Source organism: Dromaius novaehollandiae, chromosome 2, assembly GCF_036370855.1.
Source record: "Dromaius novaehollandiae isolate bDroNov1 chromosome 2, bDroNov1.hap1, whole genome shotgun sequence".
Taxonomy (NCBI): Eukaryota; Metazoa; Chordata; class Aves; order Casuariiformes; family Dromaiidae; genus Dromaius; species Dromaius novaehollandiae.
The window spans coordinates 112,934,498-112,955,212 of record NC_088099.1 but is presented as its reverse complement, the minus strand read 5'-3'; the positions used below and the strand labels follow the sequence as shown (position 1 = coordinate 112,955,212).

General features: G+C 40.3%; 1 protein-coding gene across 10 annotated transcripts in view; it reads left to right on the top strand.

Annotated features, from left to right (window-relative positions):
- LDLRAD4 (low density lipoprotein receptor class A domain containing 4) overlaps positions 1–20,715 on the top strand; it is a 305,627-nt gene that overhangs the window by 113,183 nt on the left and 171,729 nt on the right. The gene's annotated exons all lie outside the window — the stretch shown is intronic.

Here is a 20,715-nt window from a genome sequence, read left to right as displayed (position 1 = left end):
CAATGAATGGCCTCCTGGGTCAGTTGGGCCCACTTATGATGTATAAAATGTAGTCTATTAAGTTGCTCTTATATTTAACATGGGAGTTTGGAGAGGGCATAGAATGGGCAGTGTTCATCTCAAGAGGCTTCTCAGAAACATGGTAACACTGAGCTTTATCTCTTTAGCCAGAGCACATCTCGAGCAGGACTTTCCAGGTGACTTTTACTTTGTACTCCCTCTTTCACCACCCTGGTTCAGGTGCTGTGATTCTTGAACTGACAAAACCAAAGGATTTAAATGATAATTGTTACAGCTGATTCCAATGTATTTCCCTGTAGAGGTGTTTAATATAATTAAATAAGAGAGAGGGTGCAACAGTGGTTTGTTTCTCTGAAAAAAGCTCCCTCTGGTGTAAACTCCACTGGAATTCATCAAACACTTTCAATGTCTGAACTGGTTTCTAATTCGAGAGGCGGGAGAAATGAAACAGGGATCAGAAGATCTTGCTGCTTTGTTTCCACATCTGCCGGCCAGCTGAGATCCTGTAAGAAGCGGACAGAAAATCAACTGGATATTTCTCTTGCTCTAGTAGGGCTAGCTAGTGGATTAGTACCACAGTCAAAGTAAGTGATGTGAGACATTTATTTCTCTAATTTAAAATTTTTGCCTCTATAAGAAGTTTTCTGGATTGGGGGTTGTTCGTATGGGAGGATCATTTTCTAGCTTGGGCTGCTTTACTCTGGGCTCTTAGCTGTCCTAGGAACGCTTTCCATGAAAGAACAACAAAACTGTTTCTTTCCTCAAGAGGCCAGCCCCCCACTTTGCTCTTTCTCAAAGCAGATCCACCCTCACTGATGCTGCTCCCACCCTTCTTGCTGCAGTGTGATGGTAGCTGTGTGGCCAGGTGTCTGCACTCACGTGTTAGTTCAGAGTGGTTGTGCAATTTTGAAGGCAATCCCATAGCTGTCTCCATGGCCTCATGCTACCCTCATTCACAGCATGGTTTCTGTGCATGTGAGCGAGATGCTTCTTGAAGGAAAAGAGATTGGAAGCTCTGCTGCAAGTATGCTCCACTGCTGATGGGAGATGTGAGGTCTGGAAGCCCTGGGTCGTTTGCAGCACCACAGGACCCTCCAGCCTGTGCCTGACGCTCAGCACCCTCCTGTAGCACCCGCCGTGACTCCTGCACTGTTCCTGCATTTTTCTGCTTGCCACCGTCTACCAACCCTCAGCTCATCCCTCTGATTCTTTACTCCTCCTCTGCTTTCTGTAGAGTTTGGATATCTGTTCCCTTCTTTGCCTGTCCTGCCTTTTGTGGCTCTCCCCTTTGCTGGGACCCTTATTACTTTTAGCACCCTTTTAATATGATTTTGTATTATTTCCTCTCAAGCTTGACACTCTTCTGCCACAGCACTTGCTATTCTTTAGCTTCAAGAAGATAGGGGTAGTTGGCATCTTGAGCAGGCAAGACTGCTTAGGCTTCAGGGTGTCAGGAGGTTGTTAGCCTCATCTGGGTACGAGAGGACCAGCAAGGAATGTTGCATAAAATTCAGGAAGATGAAAATGGTGTCCAAGGAGGCCCAGGACAGCAATCACGTTCTGGTGACAACCCATCAGATTTGTGCCTATTCTGGGGACCTTAGCAGCAGGAAGGTTGCTCTGATTCTCTCTCTCTCATAAGGAGTTCTAATATTCTTTTGAAATTGCCTTCAGGTAAAGATGTTGACAAACATTTTCAAATCTTGGTAACTATGCTAAAGAATCACTAAATGCTTAGCCCAGTTGCACCATGCAGTCACATGACTTGTAAAGGAAACAAGTTGAAATATCATTGCCTTATATAAGAATAAGGCAAGGAGTTCTGTTTCTTCCAACTTGTATCGAATTAATATCCACATTCACTTTTTGGAAATCCTTCTTCTTCCTTATTAGATTTGTATAGTGGATCCAGAAATAAGCAGTGGGTAGATGAGAACTTCTTAAAGAAATTCACAGGTGTGTATTACGCTAATTTAAGAGTTGCAATAAAAGTGTAATGGCAGGTGTGTATCATTGCTCCTGTGATCCTTGCTGTATTGCTTCTCCTGCTGGAATGCTGGCTGAGCTGTAGAAGAAAGCAGTGCAGCAGTATCTCAGATATTTTGTAGTTGCAAGGGCAGAGTGGGCATGACCACATGCAGAGGGGAGCTAATAATATGTGTCATCAACATGTACAGAAAAAGCATTGATGTCTGAAACTTGAGCAGTGTCAATCTCGCAATGCTACATGATTGCAGCTATTGCAACAATCGGAGTAATTGCTTTCAACTTACAACTGAGCATAGCTCTGGTAAAAGATGCCTTGGAGGACGGTGCTTCTGTGTCGCCACCTTTGGAGTATGTTGTCAGCCTCCTTTCTCCCTTGCTAATACCTGTGGCCTGCAAGGCTTATGGTTAAGGCTAAGAGGTATTTCGATCCTGTCTCTATGCTCATTTTGCTGATACAGTTGCCAAAGCTGCCCTATTTTGCAGATGGCTCCTGTTCCAAGACATGGACTGATCCAGTCACTTTAACCTGTATTACCAAACAACAGCTGATGGTAACAGCTTTTTCACTTTACGGACTGAATACTAATTTCAAGTGGGTATAATAGGATCAGGATTACAGAATATGGAGAATGCAACGGAAGGGAAATGTTCCTACGTTTGATTAGGGAAAAAATGGTTGAGTGTATGATAGTGACAGCAATCATGAAAAAAGATTCAAAATCATGAAAAAGAGAGCTCAGCATCCTTTAGAAGAGAAAAAAGGAGAACTTTAGAAGAAAAACAAGAAACTATGCAAAAAAACAGATTTCAGTAAGCTCATAGAATAGATAGGTAAGTTTTCTTGGGAAACAAATCTAAGAGAAAAAGAAATTGAAGTGTTGGCAATTTTTAAAGGAACTAACTTTTTCTCTTCAAGCAATAATAGAGTATTAAAAGCACAAATAAAATATGTCCCAGTAAAGGGAAGTATAGGAAGAGACAAAATTATATGGTCTGAAAATTGAGGGGGACTCGTACAGAAAGTGGAAGCTAGATACATTACTAGAAATGAGTATAAAAGAATAGCAGAAGAATGCAGCTGCCAAATCGGACAGGCCAAGCCCAAAGTACAGCTAATAAAGGGCAAGGGTAACCAGAAACCATGCTATATGCACAGTAGTAGTAAGAGGAAGACTGAGTTTCTGGACTACTAATTGACAGGAAAAGTCAAAACTGATGATCTGAAAGTGCAGAGAGGGCTAAGTAGATAGTGACTTTTTTGCATCATTCTTTGCCAGTAGGGGTAACTGTAATCAGGTGGCTAAGAAAATTAATACTACTATGAAAAAGGTAGGAATTCCAGCTAAAACAGGAACAGAACAGGTTATAAAATAATTAGATAAGATAGATATTTTTGAACCAGCCAGAGCTTACTAAATTTTTTCTGATGTATATGGTGAAATAGTTGGAAGCAATGTCTGAGCAATTAGTGGTTACATTTGGAGGACCAGCCAGGTTCAAAAAAACTGGGCAAACATTGCACCTGTATGTAAACTTTCCTGAGTCCTTCTTTTTCCCCTTTGGAGTAGATAGCTTATCTTAAATTCTTGGAAAAAATTCTGGACCAAATAATCAACTGATTATTTTTAAATGGGTTGAAAATGATAATGTGATAAGCAAATTGGCATGATTTTTTTTTCCCAGAAAGTACCTCGTCAAATGAGCCTAACCTTGTGAACAGAGAAATAGCGTATCATCATTTTTTTTAAGGCTTTTCACTCTTTCATAAGCAAGGTGGTAATATGGACTACAAGAAAATACTGTAAGGTGGGTACACAGTTGGCTGGAAAGCTGTTCTCAGAATAATTACTAGTGATTGGTAGTCAAACTGGAAGGATATGTCAAATGGGATTCTGCCCAGAATTGCCTGAAAATATTCAATATTTTAATTAATGACTTAGATGATAGAGTCTGCATGCAGAATTTTCAGATGACACCAAGCAGGGAGGGGATGTAAGCCCTTCGAGGACACGATTAGAATTCAAAGTTTATATGGTTTATTGGAGAACTGATCTAAAACAAATAGGATGCAGTTCATTAAGAACAAGTTCTGAATTGTGGTTGGACAGGAATAATCATCTGTGCAAATCAAAATGTAGAATAACTGGTGAGGCAGCAGATCTGCAGATAACAGATGGGCAGTTGCAGGAGATCAGAAAATGGTTGTGAATCAACAATACTATGCTATAAACATTATGCTGGAATGTATGGACAGGAGTCTGTATGTAAGACGTGCAAAGTAATTTTTGCTCTCTACTTAGCATCTCTGTGGCTGGTGTACTATTTCTGTTCTGAGCAGCACCCTTCAAGACAGCTGGAAGCATCCAGAGAAGAGCAAAAAGAAAGACCAGCAGTCTCAACAACATGACCCTTCAGAATGGAAGAAATAGTTGTGTTCAGATTAGTGTAGTAATTCTCAAACTTTCTGAAGATGTTTTTCCTAGGTCACCATGAAGCAGTGGGGTACTGTGCTGTGACATGTCCATTGCACGGAGCTATATGGCGAGCTGTGGCCATCATACAGCCGTGCAACTAAGGTCTGCTTTCCTCATCAGGACCGTCTTGCTCATATGAAGTACTAGCCCTTCTTGCTCAGCCTGACTTCTTGCTGAGCCAGTGCTAGGGTGACTAGTGTTGGAGTAATCGGTGACAGCTAAAGTCTGTTTTTTAAAAGTAGCTACTTTCTTCACCAGTCTGTGTTTTTAGTGTTGGTTTAGCAGAACAGAGTAACTCTGAAATCAGCTTTTTGTCCATGGGGAGTATGTGGCACAGGGACGTCCTGGATGTTTGAAAGTAACAGATAAGGGGAATACTATGGGATGGATTATGGATCACACTATGAAACTTCCTGACCTCACGGGGTCAGCTTAGGTCCATCAGGATTTTATTAGCTCCAGCTCAGCATAAGCTCTGCCAGACCTGAGCTGACTCTTAGGTGTTCCTACCCTCTGGCCCTCAGGCTGGAGGTTTTTTAGATGGAGCACTAGGGAATCTGGAATAAACATGAAGATGTTTTGTGCAGTGGACCCTTGCCCTTCTAGCACTGACTTTTTCTATCACCTGCTGATACCTTTCTGTCATAGCTTCATATCTTCTTCCCCACACTTTCCCCTGCTGAAGTGATTCTACCCTCAAATCTTAGATAATCCCTCTCAGCCTTTTGTCGCAAGGTCATTTTCGCCGAGGCTTGACCTTGGGCCGTACCCAAAGAGGCAGAGTCCCTCCCAAGGAGGTTACTCCTCAGCTTGGCTGATACTCCCCCAGGCCCTACTTTAACAGAGAAACTGAATTTATCTGTTGGGAGTTTCTCATATTCATAGGGATGCAGCTTGATGGAGCTTCTCCAGTGCCCCCACCTCTGCTCTGTATACCCTTGGGATTCAGGATTTTTGTTGCATTTCCTGTTCTACCTGTCATGCTTTCCTCACCTCTTACCTTCCTCTCCATTCATGCCCATATCCCCTCTCTCCCTCATTAGGTACTGAGACTCCTCCGCCCCTCCCTTTCCTACATCTGGTCTCTCTTTTCTTCCAGATTTCCTACATTTGTTGTGATTGTTCCTAGTTTTCACTGCTGTCCTTAACCTTCTTTTGTTTCCAGTCTTCTCCTACTTCCAGACAACTCACTGCAACTTAGCAGTGTGTCTGAAAGCCCCTCTCCGCCCCCTCTTTTTTTTTTTTTTTTTTAGACTCCCCCCTATCCCAAACACTACTTTTCTCCTCTGCCTTCGTCTCGAGTGAGTATCTTTCCCCTCTTTGAATCTCTGTTACAATTGGTTCTGCTGGTTTTGTGGGACCTTTCTTTACAGGAAGACAATCTGAGAGCCTTGATACTCTGGCTTCGTTCCCCTCTTCTTGTTCTGCTTAACTGGTGCTGTTTTGGGTGGAGATGTTTCTGGCATGGGAGTTGTGGTTCCAGAATAGGGAGGCTCCTTGTAGGAATTATTCTGGAGATGAGATAAATTAATTGTTCTAGCAGATTGCATATGGCCCAGTTGGCCATTATTCATTTGGAGAATAAAAGAATGAGGGAAGATGTGGTAACTATTAAAATATATGGAAATTTCATGTAAAGAGGAAGGTAATAACTGTTTTCCAGTTCTGCTGGGGATAAAGAAAGAATAGACAAACTTACTGTGTTGGAGAGATTTAGGTTAGACGTTAGGAAAATCTTTCTAATGGTAAGGATAGTAAAGAGCTGCAGCCGATTGCTTAGGGAGTTTGCAAAGTCTCTGTCACCGAAGGTTTTTAAGAACAAGTTGGACAAATATCTGTCAGGAATGGTTTATGTATAGCTGATCTTGCCCTGGGGCAGGGGAATGGACTTCATGAAAGCACTTCCAGCCTTACTTTTTTGTGACTATCATTACTGGTTCCCTGGATAATAAATGTTCATTTTAAAAGTGAGTAATCTACCTGCACTGCCCTATCTTCTTCTAAATGCTTAAGTAGATTCTGTTGAGCTCTTAGAGTAATTGATAAAGGATGGATCAAGTGCCCCCTATATTTTAAAGTCTTAACTCTTTTTGCTGAAGTATTGCTCCATTGCATTCCTTCTAGCCTGCCCCAGCTTTCATTATAACTTTCTTCTTTCAGCATCTAATTATTATTATTTTTTTTTTGGGGGGGGGGTGACATATAGCTGCATAAGTAGTATAGAAAAATTTTAATGTTATAGAAATATTGCATCTATTCTTCTGTTTCAGAATATGCAGATATTTTAAGAAATGCTCTTTACCACTGTCAGTACACATATTTAAAGTTTAATTGTTAAGAATTATTAAAGAGAAGCCGAAACAAAACCCCTTATTTTTTTTTTATTATTTTAAATAAAACTCTGCATATTCTACTTATCATCAAAAATATAGCTGGTGTATCTGATGCTGTGAAGGTAGCCTTCTTCCTCTAATTTCTAACTGAGGCTCAATGTAAAAAGAAAAACAGGTTTGAAATGTCTTCTAGTAAGCACATAATGTAATAAATATTAAAAACAGTTGAAAACTCATTTTTACATTAATATAGGTCAACCGCATTGCTGTTGTCATAATTTGCATGATTTTCAATTACAGATAAACATTTAATTTAAAAAACCACAACTTGACTAAGTAGTAGAACCTTGTTTCCCTCTGTGCCAGCTTCATTTGCATCTGCCTCTTGAAACTAGTCTGACCTTCCTGCATTCTCTGTGATTTTCTTAGAAACGCGTTCTTATTTTGTGAATTTTCAACATTAGTATGTCACACACGAACAACTTCTGCTGCCTCTTAGTTTTTGGGCGAAACCGATAGCTTTTTGCAATGCCCCTTTATCAGCACAGAGATAGTAACAGATCATATTCTATTGTATTCCCTTAGATGCTTTATTTACTGCAGTTTTTGTGCACAGACAGTATTCTCACCAAAAGAACAGGGAAGAACATATAACCTCAATCTCTTCAGAGTTTGTTATCTAAATATGTTACACTTGGTAGCATTCAGTAGAACTGTTGTAAGTATAGTAATGCATACCGTGGAAGTCTCCTTTCCAGGGTAAAATGCTTTTAATAGAATCTTTAATGGAATTACTGTAGAACAAGAGACCGCATGCAAATCAATTCAAGAACGGTGATGCCATGTGAGACTGATCGCTTTTGGTCACAACGTGGTTCTTCCATTGTCTGTACTATCGGTGATTAGAAGAGCAGTGCTTCTTGCGTTAGATCATGCTTTGGATCTGTGAGGTCGGCTTTTAAGTTTTGATCCCAAACTTGGTGTCGGCGAAACATTACGTTTTCTTCTTTACTTCCTTTCTACTCCAGAAAACACAGTTTTTCAAAAGGACTGTTTAATCTGTAACAGGACAGATAAGGCCAGTGTTAATTGAACTGTCATATTCCTTATGCAAAAGAGAGGCTTTTCACACAGAGCAATGATTTCATATTTTCAGTGCTTGTCCTGTCAAATTTTAATTTAAACTGGAGTAGAAGAACTCTTTGCCTGTTTTCTTGAATCAGTGTAGTGCTACATACTTGCCCACTTGCTAAGGGCAAGAATGGGAGAAGTGGTGTGGCAGTCGCTTCCAGGAGACGGCCTTCCTGCAGAGATTCACAGGTAGCTCTGTGGAATGTAGAGGCAGAGAAGAGGAGGAAAGGAGGCACCGGGACTGCAGCAGACATGCCAGCGCTGGGGTCCTGGGAACACGGGACTAGAGAGGAGCCTCCCCAGACCTGGAATTCAGCCCCCTGAAATTGCAGGCTGCTGTGTCACGTAACACCATTCATATCAAGCTCCATCCTAAAATTACTACTCATGTCAGGAAGGCTTCTTTCGAGTTTTAGTCTTTAATTAAATGCTCATTAATATTTAAGGAATTTAGATTCAATTAAAAAGTCCTTTAATTTTTAGTCTAGGCGTATTCTTGCCTATATATGCACAGTCCATTTATTCTTATGACAGTTATTCCAGACCCCAAATGAAAACCTGAGAGTCATACAGGCCAGGGCGAAAGAAGGTTCCAATTTAGAGAAACATTATGGCCGTTGCTATTATTAAAATCATTCTGTGAAGCAATGTAATGTTGGAAATGGCAAGCTTCTCCTTCCCAAAGTCATGGGAGAGAATGCGCTAAAATTTTCATGAAGGAAACTGAACCTTGATCTCCCTCTCTGGTACCCATTTTTAGTAGATTATATTCTAAACCAGAGCATACCGTTTGCAAAGCTGATGGTCCTTTTAAAATTTCCAGTCTGCCATTTCTCGTTTCCTACTATACATGTCATGGTTCCTTTGCACAGTACAACTTAATCAGACAAATGGCCAATTCCAAACTCTGAATATGACAATAAACTTAACTGTAAATATGCTACATTTCAGTATTTACTCATAATAAAAAGGCAGACTTTTTAAATGAGCAAAATGAATGCATAGTCCCCTCAAGTAAAAACTGGAAAATAAAAACAGGTGAAATTTGATTGTAAAATTGGCAGTATATGTTTCATGTTAGTTCTTTCTAATTAATTAAGTGCAGGGATTTTTTTTTTTTTTTTTTAAGGCAAAAAAGATGGAATAGGAAATTTAGGCTATGCTCTTGTCTGGTTTAGGGTATTTTCACTCCTGAAAATATCTTGCATTCACAATTCGTCTGGTAATGCATGAGACAGAAAATAAGCCTTTGACTGCTGTTCTTCAGAGTTGAGAGAAGTCTAAAGCAGGAGCATTTACTTTTTTCTAATAAAGTAATCAAATAAATGTAACCTAGCATAACACATATCTGTTTGCTTTGGCCTTTTGTATGTCGGTGTTCTGCTCCCAACCTATGCTGTAAGTGTTTCATTCGCAAATGTTGGAGCTTAGCAACAAATGTTGGATGAGGACATTGCTCCCATCTCCACTTCTTAAAATTAAGCTTCCTCCAGAAAGAAAAAGGGGGACTGGATAACCGTCTTTGAAACCATCTGGCTTTCAATGCAGTACATTTCCCTGTAGGGGGAGCACGGTATAAGATGTATTCCCAGAACAGTGTTTTCCCAAAACTGGCCTTGCAATGCTGAGTAAGTCCATGATGATACTGATTCATGAATGAGGAGAAAATCAAAACAAAGAGGCTGTGCTAACTTAGCACACCAGTATGAGCACAGGGAGAAATAAGGGAAAATAGGCTGGAAATACATTTCGTTACAAACTGAAAAACATTAAAAGATAAAGCATAAAACCAAATTAATGTAAAACTGTTGAAGGACTTGACTCTGTCCTTTTGGAAGCTAAGGACATCATGCTTATTTCATTTTCAGTTGGCTGAATGGAAACATGAAAAATATTAGGAAGACCTTCCTATTCATGTTATGATGATGCAGGACCATGTGCTCAATTCCAGACAGAGATGTTCTGATTGAATGATTTGAAGCTAAGTTTTGGGCAAAAGTCTGACATTTTGCATCTTTTTTTTTTTAATATCAAATAGGCTGTTTAGCTCCATAGAATATATATATTTCTTTTACCACTAAATAAATATTATGAATTAATGTTATGTTTCTTTGTCATAAGCTGTAGCAATGCCTATATAAATCAGTAGTTGTGGTATCAGAGAGTATGGGTACATGAAGAAATGAAAATATGTAACATTGTCAGTATATATGTTGAAAAAGCCTAACAGTTATTGAGGAGAAGGTAATACCATATATACAGAGTCAAATGTCTTATTTGTAGGTTTTAGTATTCCATCCATTTTACTTTTTGGGAAAAGAGGCCAGGATGCACAGGGATTAACTTGCTTGCCAGGTTTTTGTGTTTGTTGTTTGTTTCATTTTTTTTTTCTCAGAGCAAAGCTTTTCACTGTGTGGATACAGGCCTTCCTCGACTCTTCCTGTGAATACACCAATTCTGGTGGCTGTATGAGCTACACCTCCCCATGTTGGTGCTTGGCTTTGCTCACAGAAGAGCTTCATTACGAAGCAGTATTAAATCCACCCAAGCATGCGTCCCAAGCTGTGCCCCTCCCAGGTTTTCTCCCCGGGGCTTGCCCAACCCCTGCTCCAAGCTCTTTCTGGAGGGATCCTCCCACCAGCTTTAGTTTCAGCTGAGCCCTCAGCATCAGTGAATAAGCAAAATCTACAGTTTCTAGTAGGATCATTGCTTGCTAATAGGATGTAGCCTTCAAGTTCTGCCAGTCTACTGCAAACACCCCAAAATACTTTCTCCTGTTAGAGAAGATGACACAGTACTCTGATGTATCTGTAAAAATACTTTTGCTTTCCAAGTTCTGTCCTTCCTAAAGCTGTGCTTGGAAACTGCTGATTTCTAAACAGAGCATGCTTTGGGCAAGCGGTCTTTGATAGTCTCTGGAGCCCCTAAACTTGGCTTTTTGATACAAAACAAGATTCCACCCATATCATGTTCTAGGCTTTCCCTATGATTTGGTAGTCACCCTATTATAATGTGACTGTAAAACTTACCCAGTAGTTTGAGCAGCTGAAGCCCCAAGCTTTTTTTGAATGTTATCAAGATTCATTTCCCAGTGTTTTGAGCTGATATGTCTGTGTGGAGATGGAAATAGAGGAGACCTCCGTTCTTCACAGACACCTGTCTGTTTCTGTTGCCTCTCTTATGCTGGGATTGGCAGTCTGTCAGGTCAGCTGGATTGGAGATCAGAGCCAGCCAAAAACTAACCTGCCCCTTCTGCCCCTCCAAAAGGAGGGGGGAAAAAAACCCAAACAAATAAAAAAGAAAGCAAGCTGGCTGCACAGTTGTTAGTTCTGGCAAAAGGAGGAAGTAAGACTACTCTTTCTAGTAGCAAGTCACCATTAGATTGGTTTAACTGGACTATGAAACTGTATCCCTAATCTCAAACCTATGCAATTGCAAGTACCCTCCTCTCTTGAAAGCTTAGAAACGTAAATCGTTTTAAATTAGCATTTTGGAATGGATTCTTCCATTTGCTAAGGGCCATTTTTTACTGCATAGACATATGGCGCTAAAAACAGCTGGTGAGAAATGATTCTTGTACAGAGGAAATTCTTGATCAAAGAAAGCTGATGAAGGTGGCCTGACTACTTCCTCACCCTTGCCTCATACCCTTGAAATAAGCAGCGTTGGTGGTGTTAATGGGAGGAATGTGGTCAGGAGTGCCTGACCCTTGCCTGTATAAGGTATTCACTGGGCATCAGCTTAGGCTCTTTACTGTCTTGATTTGTTTTGGGCCAAGTGGCTGAGAATCAGAGGCTTGAGGCTGTAGTAAAGGACTGAGGCTGAAGTAAAAGATTGGCCTCTCAAAAAATTGTTTTGGTTCCCATAACCTGTAAAAACTGACCAAATTTTACTCTTTGCCATAAATGCTAAAATCTGTGCGTTTTCCATGGAAGCGCTGGGCCATTCAACATACCCTTTGTTGCAGGGAACACAGTGGAGACTGTAAACACATGCCAATTCACAGGTAACCTTTCTTTTATTGTTTGCATGGGAAAGCATTTACAGCAGGGAAGGGAGAGGATTCCCAACCACATTCACATGTCTGTTCATACAACATGGATGCTCTCAGACTCCCCTGCCCAAGCAAAGATCCCTTATGGATCTTCCCAGCGGAGTTGGCGATGCCCAAGCCAACTCTCTGACCAGGTATATGCCGAGCCCTGAGAGGCATTGTGGTCCCCTCTGAGTCCTCCTTGATATGTGGCAACAGCAACCTCTGGGCAGTGCCTGTTACTCACAGGCTTGGATGTTCCTGGTGTTGGTCCTCCAGGGACTCTACCCCTAATTTGGGGGTATGTGAGTGGCAGGTTGCCCATCCACACAACTGCACTACTTGCTTGCCTGGTGTTCCCACTGGTCTGTACTCTGTTCACAAGCTGTCCATGTGTCATCTATTGCAGAGTGAAAAATACCGTACCTTTGCTGCTGTAATTTTTCACTGTGTTAGTGCTTTGCTGGTGGGAAAGTCTCAGATTATGAACTTTATACTTAACATCTTAATCCAGTTCAGGCTTTAAGTGAAAGGAATCCCCTGCAGGTCATGCTTCAGTAGTACTTGTTGTGGACATCAATTGTCTTGATATGGATCACAGAGATATATCAGAAAGCAGACATTGTGCAGTGAAGAACAGATTGAGTAATAGGTCTTTTGTTCTCAGTGGGTTTTGATTTTATTTCTTAACATGTTCTGCCCGTTTGTGGGTTCTCCTGGAAGAATTTTTGTATTCTTAGTTTTCCTGTTTCCCTAACTAGAAAGTCACTCCCTTTTGATTTAAGGGCAAGAATAAAGGAAGCCTTGTTGAAGGAGTGAGGAGTTACAATTTTTAATGATGAAAATCACCAAAAATAGTCCTACAGCCAGCATCCAAGCAGCATCTTCAATCCATGCCCCTGAGGATAAGCTTGTTTCTGCTGTCAGTGGGTAAAATGGCTTCACTGAATGTCTTCTGATTGCTGACAACACTGTGTGCATGCGTGTCACAGGTGCACATATGCTGAGGTGGTGGGAGGAGAAGCGCTCTAAGCAGGACAAGGTAGTAGCTTCAGAAAAGCTTGTTTGGATACAAATTGTTCAAAAATTGCCTGTTTATCCTGGAGGCTTAGACTGTACAAACCAGTAATTTATACTGGCTGAAGACAAATTCACAGCCCGGCTGTGTGTGTATTCAGTCAGTCCTTGATTTGAACGGAAAAATTGGAGTTTGTGGATGACTCGCTGTTTTTTCCCCTTTCTGAGCTTTATTATACTTGATTTGTTGATCTCAAAAGAAATACGCTGTACAAGAATCTGCTTCCAGTTGCTCTGAGCAAGTATTCAAAGAGACACGTGACTTGCCAGGACAATGCGAGAGTGAGTTTGGAAAAACTTCACTGTTGTTCACTGAGGATGTAGGTGGCATGTGTGAACTAAAGATACATTTTTTTCTGTAGAGAATGTAAATTTCTTGCCCCAAACAGTATTGCTTATAGCAGCTGTTGTAGACTTCCTGTGAAGTACGGGGAACAGGGATAAGCTCCAGCAATGAAGGCAAGAAGTATGACTCTTCAGGATGTTTTTATTCAATGCTTTCTCTAGCATACACATGGAAGAAGTGACACAGCATTGACTTAGTGGGTTTTGTGCAATCTCTCAAGTGTGTTGCAGTCTTAAAAGCATCATATTCCACTTTCTGATACAAACAAGTTAACGTTCCCTCATGCGTATGGCTGCTGCTCTTAATGACTATTGTGGCAATGACACTACAGAACCTTTAGCTGGGATGGGAACTCCATCGTGCCATAACTGTGAAAGACAGCCCCTTTTAAAAGCTCCAAGTCTAAAAAAAGGCAAGAGAGGAGCAGATAGGAGGTATTGCTATCCTGCATTTACAGATAGGCAACTAAGGCACGATATGAAATATTTATGTAGAGTGATCTAGAAAGTTTGGCAGACCTGAGAACTAAAGCTATAGCCTCTGCATCTGAGTTCAGTGTGAAGGGTGAGATTATCAACCACAAGTTACTAATGTATTTATTTTTATCTCCAAGTCAGCAGTATACTTATTGCACCATTTTCGCGTATTGCCTCTGTTGTATCTTTATTCTCTTTACGTACTGCCATGAGGGCAAGAACATAAGTCAATAGGATTTTTTGTGGAGACTAAAGGCTTGCTTTATGCCAATGTTTTGGAATTGCTGGAAAATACAATAATGCTAGCTTTATATGTGGAAAGAATCTCTCTGAAGAAGAATTACAGCTACCCGTAAAATATGTGACACAAACTACCCTTATCATCTGCAAGTATTAATTGTGTATTAGAAAAGGGGGATGCTGAGATACAAGACCATTAAAGAATATGGGATATTACTTAAAGACTTAAAAAAAAATGTATAATTTAATTTCAACTAGAGAGTAAGGTTATTGAAACTTCTGGGAGCAAAATTTAATGAAATGAATGCAAGTAAAGCTGCCCATGTTAGTTTCAGTTTTTTTCAAGGATCTTTAAATGTAAAATATGACATTCATTAATGTAATGTGGGCTCATTGCTTTTGTTGCTTTATACATATATAGATCAGACCTATATGGCATCTTAAGACTTATTTTAAAGAGCCTGAGAAATATCTGTCCTTTTATGTTTATATACCGTGTTCTCTCTGAAGTAAAAAAAGGCAAGGTTTGTAAAGAAAGCGTATTTCTTACAAGAACTTGTGATCAATTTGAAAAACAACAAAAAATATTAAAACATAGTAGTTTTCAGGCATATGAGCCCTTAACATCCAGGAATTTTGTAAATGAGTGTTCGAGATTCTTCAGTTTGCTAAAGGTTGTCTTCTCTACATAAAGAAACAGCCTTAAAGGCTGTCAAGGACAGCCAGGGGGGAAGGAATTCTCATGGAGTGGAAATGGCTGTTTCTATATCAGCATTTTGGGTTTAATCGGTGCCGTGATTGCAGCCCAAATCCCCCAGTCATCCCCGCTGGTGGCAGTGTGGTCCAGCTCACAGACAGTTTAGGTGCACACCAGCGTTAGCCAGTACTGTACTTCCTAATAGAAGAGTGGAGAAAGTGAAGTTACTTTCTTACAGCTCTTCAGTACTCGTGGCCTAAGCAGAGGTAGTGGGATGTTGAAGGTGTTAATGAGAGAAATACAGAAAGAGGAGAAGTGAGACCTAGGGACACTGTCCAAAAGTGACGTGCAATTCCAGATTTCACCCTGAGAGAAGAATGTGTCACCTGTCACCCTGTCACTGGAAAACAGTGTTCATGCAAAGACAGGGGAAAATGTCAGAGAGTTTGACTTGTGGTTGTTGCAGAAGGTCAAAGCTTGTGAAGAACTTCTATATACTGAAGATAAAATTATATATGAATATAGTGGATAACATTAGTCTTGGAGACTACTGTTGTTACAACCACAAGGAAAGTTCTGCCAACAGTGGGTTGCAGAAACCTTTAAATACTTGTACAGGGAATAAACTCTTGAAATCTTGTCCTTTAACCGCCAGTCTTGAAACTATTTCAGCTGGGAAGGAGCTATTCTCATTTTTAGAAGTCAAGAGTATCACAAGTACAGTTGAATCTCAGTTTTTCTGTTCTGAAATGTGGAGACACTGTCTGAACATTAGATCCATGTGAGACTGTGTAGATATTATAAGATGCCAAGAAATGAGTTCTCAGATATTTAACTATAAATAAACTCTTGATGTATTCCCATTTCCCTTTCTTTCTCTCTGCTGTTATCTCAACGCATTTGCCTCCGGGCTTTCCATACTGGTTTATAGAGGTGCTGGTAATAGTTGTCTATTTTTGAATTCTATTCTTGAAGAAAATGGATCAATTATACAGTGTAGCACTTGTTAGGTTACAGCTAATAGCCATAGTTGTTGACCTTACATGTTCTTTTTACCTGCGTGGTAATAATGAATCATTAAATTGAATGAAGCAATAATCCTTGAGATACAAAAGTAGAGATCATTTAACAAAGGTACTTCAAAATGATAACCTTAAAAAATCTTTTATTGAAGAGCATTGTGTAGTACTAGTCAATACCTTATCACTGTTAGAAGAGTTTGCAACTTAAACTGTGAGAATAATGTGTAGAATATTAGTGTACCTTGCTGCAGCAGGCAGCAAGCATGTTTTTATTGTACTAGGATCTTTTAAGATTATTCTTTGTAAATTTTTTAAAATAAAGAACAAAGTAGGTAGTCTTTGTATAAATAGCATAAGGGATCCCTTTTTAATAAGACTTGAACAATTACTGTGAGCAGTTATTTTTGCTAAATGCATCTACCAGAAGATACAAAATTGAGTAATATGGCCTGTTCATTTAAAAAGGAATATTACAAATCTCATAATATTAAAAAAAAATCAGATGTGCCTTTAGTATAAGGAGAAGATACATTACTGATCTGGTCCACTGTGAAAATAAATGTATTTATGTATTTTCTCACTGCTGTACAAATGTTCTAATATAGTGATAGTATTCTCACCTGCTGCTGTTGCCTTTGTGTATTGATAAATGACTAAGTAATTCACTGAGAAATGAGAAAATAACCTTTTCCTTCCACGTCCTGTCCTGTCCCTGTTACTTTCAGTTTGTTCTGCAGTTTTGTTGAAAGTAATACTATTTATAGTATTTATAGTATATATTCTTCTGTCAAGCTTTACAACAGAAGTAGACTCCATAAGAATTTGTGGGCGGTTATAAGCGGTTTTGAGCTCTATCATTAGATTTCTACATTCAAAACAGGTAATAATCAATTGAGTTCAGCTATCAGGTTTTGTATATTAGGAAAAATTAAGGAGAATTGAAACCACAGACTCAAACTAGCCAATAGCCTTATATTAAAATAAGATGTTAAAAATAAATTCGAAGGAAGGCATAAAAGAGACAAAAGGTAACATAAAAGTGACCAGAAGAGACGTGATGATTATCGGACTGAAGATATGATGAAGCTTTGTTGTTCTTTTCTCAGTAATAGTACCATTCAGCGGCTTTGTGTCAAAGGGATTTCACTGGAAAAGAGATGGCGCTGGGTTTTACTAAATGGGTCTATGACTAGTAGTTGAAATTTGGAATGATTACTTTGCTAACTGCTCTGCATCTGCCCCTGACCCACAGTTGTAGGTGTCATGAAGAGTAAATTACATGTGATTTAGAGTTCAGATATTGATATTAGCAGGTGCATGGCTGTATAGTGTGTCAAATGTAATATTTATCCTCAGATTTATTCTGTTGGACTTTATTGTTAGATATTTGGAGATTCAGTTTCCCGTGATGACTTATGCTGGCATTGGTAGACGCTGTGTGTCTGATGATCTCATGTGTGCTCTCGTTACAGAGCAGAGCCATTCCATTTGCTGTGAAATATTTGATGTGGAGCCATATATCCCTGTATTAGTAATTTCTGCAAGGCAGAGGTTATAGGGAGTGGTAGTTTCTTTTATTAGACCATCTGATTTAGTTGGAGAAAATAGATAAGCTGTGTGCATTACAGTCCCTTCTTCAGGTCTTAGAAAAAGGCCCTGAATGATGTCTCTGTATGCTCCCAGTGTGGTCTGGTTTTTTCACTTGTGTCAAATGATCAATTAAAAGATAACTTTTCTCTTTACAAAGCTTGTCTTAATGAGACTGCCATGTCTACAATAAAACACTACTTTGCAATTTCAGCCTTTGTCATTCAGGATACATACCCTTGTTTTCTTTTCACTAACTGCCTGCGTTAGAGTTACTTTTGGCTGCTTCACTTTGCGGCCGAGTTCTCCCTTTGTGTTTTCAAGAAAGAGTTGTCCTGCTTCACCCCGAGCATAGCCAGAAGGGCTAACTGTTCTACCTAAGCGCATATCAAATTGTGCTAAAAACCCGATGAAGCAGTTGAGCCTGTGATTTGCTTTTCAGTTTATTCTGCTCCCGTCCCGATTTCACAGTTTATTCTGCTCCCGTCCCGATTTCACTGCAGACTCCATCGGTAGCCACGACATGTATTTTGTGGCCTATCCCATGCGATTCAAACGCTCCGCCTAAAGCTCGGTTTCATACTCCACAGCCAGATCCCCTTGGCTTCGGGGACACACAATACAGCTTTGTATCCTTGTGAAGGGAATTTTCCTAGAGCAGGTAAGCCACTTCCTTCGCTGTAGCGTTTACAGTTCTCTGTCAGTTTGAATGTGCCTCCTTCCTCCTCATCCCCTGTTCCTCTCACAGGAGCTGAGCTTTGAAAATGCTCCACTGGCAACATCTGCATTGGAACCGTTTTGCAACTAACAACAGCATGTGAACACAAAACAGAAGTAAGCGTCTCCTCAAAACAGTCCTGTGAATATGCCACCTTTCCCCGCTCTTTCTGATGCCAGAGTTGAAACAGAAAAGCCTTTGGTTGAGGATGAGCAGCTCTGCTCAGGGGCCGCAGTCCAACGCATGGCCTGCAGCACCCTGCCTGATGGCTTGCTGCCTCTTCTCCAGCGTGAGGGGGCAGCAGGCAAACGGGCTGCATGAGAAACCTCCATGCCCCTGGTTCAGCAGGGGCTGCACCTTGTGCTCCGCCCACAGCCCAAAATGGAGCGATGGGTTTCTGCCACCTCTGAAGGTGACCCAGCTGACTGCCATGGTTTCTGTAGAGCATCTCTGCTAAGGAGTAAATGGTTGGAAGATACCCTCTAACAATGTTTGGACCGGCACGCACATTTTGAGTTAGAACACGTGGTGGAAAAGAACAAGCTTTTTTTTTTTTTTTAAGACCACTCTTTCTCTTCCCATGGAAGAGGTGATTATGTGAGAAGAGCCTTGTTAATCAAGATTAATATTTGTTAGCTTAAGTTAGAAACTTTCAGTCATCAGACTGTGTAAAGGGGCTCTACCTTTGCTGCTTAACCCTTTCACTTGTTTAGTAGTATGCAAGTATTTGTGATTCCCAGATGTGTAAAGCGAAGAACAGAAATGGAGCAGAAAGTTAACCACTATGTGGGAACTCCCAACCAGTTAGGAGCAGAGGCGGGCTGGGAATCTTGAAATCCTGACTTTTCTAGACTTTACATACCGTGTCTTATGTTCTTTCATTTATTCTGTTTTTGTGAAAAATACATGGAGAATTTGCAAGAGCCATCGTATAAGGTATTTTCACAACTGGTTAAGAGCACATTAGAACCAACATTCTTCCGCTGTTGCTCCATTGAACTACTACTTTTCCTAGGACGAGAGGTTTTAGTACTAAAAAAACATTTCTTGTTCCTTTAGTAATTTTTTCTTTTAATATTAAAAACTAGTAACCTGACAGCTTGGAAAATTTTTTGAAAGGAGAGTTTAAGACAGGCTCATGGTAAATTTCACACTTCTTGAGGAAGGAAATACCCATGAAAAGCCTAGAAATACCAATTTTAAGGAAGATACATCTCAGCTGCAAAGTGCACATAGATCGAGAACTTCCACAAACTTCTGGGAGACTTAAAGTTTATGTTTCAGTTCCATTTTCCATCTAATGACTTTATACATTGCTAAATGATACTACTAATGTCAATAGTATCAATATTAGTATCAATATAGTCAATATCCCTTATTGTAACATGTGTTTTTATGCTGAGCACAATGGAACCAGTTTCTATATTATGTTTGTACATAGTATGCATTAATTCTCTCATGGCTTCCGAAAGATAGCTAAGGCAGTTTTTCCTTTGCATAGTGGTTGGTAATAAATTTTTTTATGTGATTCGTTAAAAAATAGTTGTGAGTATTTTTAAGCTTGGACTAGTCTTAATCCTGGGAGAACAGTGCCTGTTGGCTGTGTGTGGTGAAAAAGAAAAAAGATAGACAGGAAGCTCATTTTCAGAAGGTAGCTAGTATTGCCAGCAAAATTAAGATCTGATCAATATATTTGTTCAGTGTGAAAATTTGGATGTTACAAGGGTATTTTCAGCAGGATGATGAAAAATAGGAAAATCAGTGGACACAATCAAGAGGGGAAGCTGACACGTGAATAAGGCTGTCTCCTTTTGCCCCTGCAGGCAATGCAGCGCGCATCAGGATTTTGCTTACTGTGCCAGGTGTTCTCCTTCAGTACTAAATCTGCCAGCTCAGTAAATCCCAGCCATGCTTAATTATCCTCTTCATTGCCCTGACACAGGGGAGCTGGGAGAGGCACCTGGCTCCTCCGTGTGCTGCAAATCCATCTGCGTGCTTTGGGATGGGTCCCGGGGAGGAGACTCCTTGCTGGCAGCACGCGGCGTTGGAAGCGCCCGGTGGCATGGGGCTGGCAAGCAGTCGCAGCAACGCACTGTTCCTGGTCAGAGATGCGGCCCTACCAGTCCAAATGAAATTGGGCCGTTAAGAGACATATTATCACTGGTGTGTTAGGAACTGAGGGCACAATGTCAGATGAAGGTGGATTTGAGCCCTTGACCTGTTGGTAGAAGTGGTTGAATTGGCAATAAAATAAAATGGCTGTTTATGGTTTAATGTCAGTGCAAGCCAAGGGTTACTGGTCTCTGTTGACTTGTATGTCCTCTTAAATTTATTCTTCTCTGACACACTGTGGAATAGAATAATAAACCAAATCTCCAATCTCCAGATTACAAAGCAGGTTCAGTTGTCTGCTAATTGTGTTTTTATTTTTCTTCCTCTTCAGAACCTTTTGCAGGGCGCGGGGAAGTTGGGGGATAAATCATAGCAGCCGCAAGAGGAGTCTCGGAGCAGAGCTTTGTCAGAAACTAGTAACTTAGTGCATTTTATTTTATTTTATTTTCATTCTGAGCT